General features: G+C 33.4%; 1 long non-coding RNA gene across 1 annotated transcript; it reads right to left on the minus strand.

Annotated features, from left to right (window-relative positions):
* Window positions 1-1,474: 1,474 nt before the first annotated feature.
* Window positions 1,475-2,186, minus strand: LOC118757360. Its single transcript, XR_004995209.1, has 5 exons — window positions 2,128-2,186; window positions 2,006-2,067; window positions 1,888-1,953; window positions 1,720-1,831; window positions 1,475-1,663 (listed from the first exon to the last, which is right to left on the minus strand). It is a non-coding gene; the product is annotated as an uncharacterized LOC118757360 (long non-coding RNA).
* Between the last annotated feature and the right edge of the window lie 366 nt (window positions 2,187-2,552).

A 2,552-nucleotide genomic window follows, 5' to 3' on the forward strand; every position in this document is an offset into this window, starting at 1 on the left:
TACAGGCCAAATAGAGGAATTAATTTACGTGTGATATTTTGTCCCCCTCTTTCAAATGGGCTTCTTGTGCGCATATATCAGGTTTGATAGCTGTTGACCATACCAATAATGCCTCATACTTAGTTTTACTAGATCAATTCGTGTTCTCGAGAAAAAAAATTTCACGATTCAAAAATCTGAGTATAGCGGCCAAATTCTTTTCTAAAAATTTTGAAAATTCTCCGTTTTTGGCCTATATTTGCTTTGTATGGTATTTGCCATAAAATATAGGCCAAAAACGATAAATGTTCAAAATTTGGAGAAAAAAGATTTTTCAGATTTTTGGATCGTGAAATTTTTTTTTTCTCGGAGAACACGAATTGATCTAGTAAATCTGAGTATGAGGCATTATTCGTATGCCAACAGCTATCAAACCTGATATATTCGCACTAAGGTTTTGTTGTGTTCCACAGTGTTATATAAGGGATACTTTGAGGAATCATATAAACAATTATACATTACCCAAGTTCACGTACATCCAAATTATTTATTTGTTTTTGAAATTAACAATATATTTCAGAATTTATAATTAATACGTTGTGTTCATTTTAGTAAATGCACTTTGATTTTTAATTGTACAAAATTTATTATATACATACAGTATCGGTCATATCAATAGCAACCCTATTTCAAAGTGATATTATTTCCCTCTCATGTTAATTTATTTCTAAGAATTTACAATAAAAATAAAGTTCAATTCCTAACAAAACCCAATTTTAAAACTTCGTAGAAAACTACAAAAAATACAACAAATGTTCACCCAAAATTCACATTTTTTTTTTATAGCCCCTTCAATTTTAGTCTTATTATATGCAAGTTTGAAGTGGCTAAAAATTACCTTTGATTTTTTAGAATCGATATAATAACAAATCGTGTTTAATCGTCTTCCATATACCGAAAAATGCGACTATTTATCCATGGCTGAGTGGAATATCGACCTATCTCGGCAGCCAGGTCGAAAACACTCGATATCAGAAAACTTTTCAACGCCCTAATTCAAAATTTGGCTGGAAAACGCCCTATTTTAGAATTTAATTGAAAAATGCCCTATCTCAGAACTCGGTTCAAAAACACCCTATCTCAGCTGGCGATCCAAAAACGCCCTATCTGAGCACATTTTCAAAGTATTTTCATTTGAGATAGGACTTTTTTGAACCGAATAATAATAATAACATACTATATACATATCTAGTTTCAACATAAAAAAAATTATGTACACATTAATTGTCTATGCATATCTAAGTCAATATATGTGATATATATGTACATACATCTACATATCGTCGTTTAAAGTAGAAAACCGTGTATCAGTAAAATGCCAAACCGCGTATCAAGATAATGCAAACCCAGCGAGGTTGCATACATTATTTTCTAGAGAGTGAAAACACTCATATTTCAAAATGGTTATCTTTTTTTTAAAAAGCAATCGCATTTTTGGCTAATATGTATCAGGAAGAATGGATAAGGATTGAGCCAAGAACTTGTGTGAGCAAATCCAATTTTTAGCATCAAATGTCAGTTACGCGGTTTTGTACTTAAACGACGATGCTTATGTTAACAGGAACGCTGCAATTTAATACACGGGTGAAGCAGGAACGCAGCACAGCAGAAGCATATAAACAATCTGCAAATGAATGGCTTTTTAGGTTTTTAACAAACAAACACCTGGTTTCAACTTACTTCAACGTGTCTAAAGCACAACGCACACACTATTGCAAAGGCGCAACAGGGACGCAACACTATAAAACACGGGCGGAGCAGGAACGCAGCACAACAGAAGCGTCCACAAAATCTGCGAATAAATGGTTCATTAGGTTTTGAAATAACAAAGAGCTGGTTCCAACTTACTTCAAAATATCTGCAGGATGATGCACACAATCAAATTCGGCCGCAGCTGCAGTTCACCAGAGAATGCTGCAAATGGAATGGTTCATCAATGAAGTCAAAATAATATGTTGTAACTTACGTGTATTAGCTCTTAATTACAATACCAGCACAGGTCGGCCAGGAAAACACTAAGGAAATTACCTAATAAATGCAAAATTATAATTAATTTGTAAAATAAATCGGTTTTATTACAATACTTACCAAATTTCAAGCAATTAGAAAACAAATGTCAGCGAATAAGAACAAAACGAACAACGAAAATTGAATCAATGTAGCTTGTTTAGAATTTTTTTCTAATATTTTGGGAAATGTTCAGTGAAATTAGCAAAGAAACAACACAGTTTCTCCTAAGGTAGTTCAAGATGGCGGATTAGAGCGAGAAGTTGCCAACGTATAACACCTTTCATTATTGCATCATGCTTTTTCATTTGGTTGTCATTCATCCCATGTACTATGTATTTTAATTCGTGTTTGCCTTTTCCGCCGAGTCGTTGCGTTTGCCTGAATGTATTGTCGGAAAAAATGCACTTAAGCTTACACATTTCAAACCTTGTTATAGAGTGACTCAAAAGTGAAGTGAAGTGAAGTGATTTGAAAAATGCCGCCTAAAACTAGTGGAAAAGCAG

Source organism: Rhagoletis pomonella, unplaced genomic scaffold (assembly GCF_013731165.1).
Source record: "Rhagoletis pomonella isolate Grant_MI unplaced genomic scaffold, Rhpom_1.0 Rhpom_scaffold_16985, whole genome shotgun sequence".
In the NCBI taxonomy this organism is placed as follows: domain Eukaryota; kingdom Metazoa; phylum Arthropoda; class Insecta; order Diptera; family Tephritidae; genus Rhagoletis; species Rhagoletis pomonella.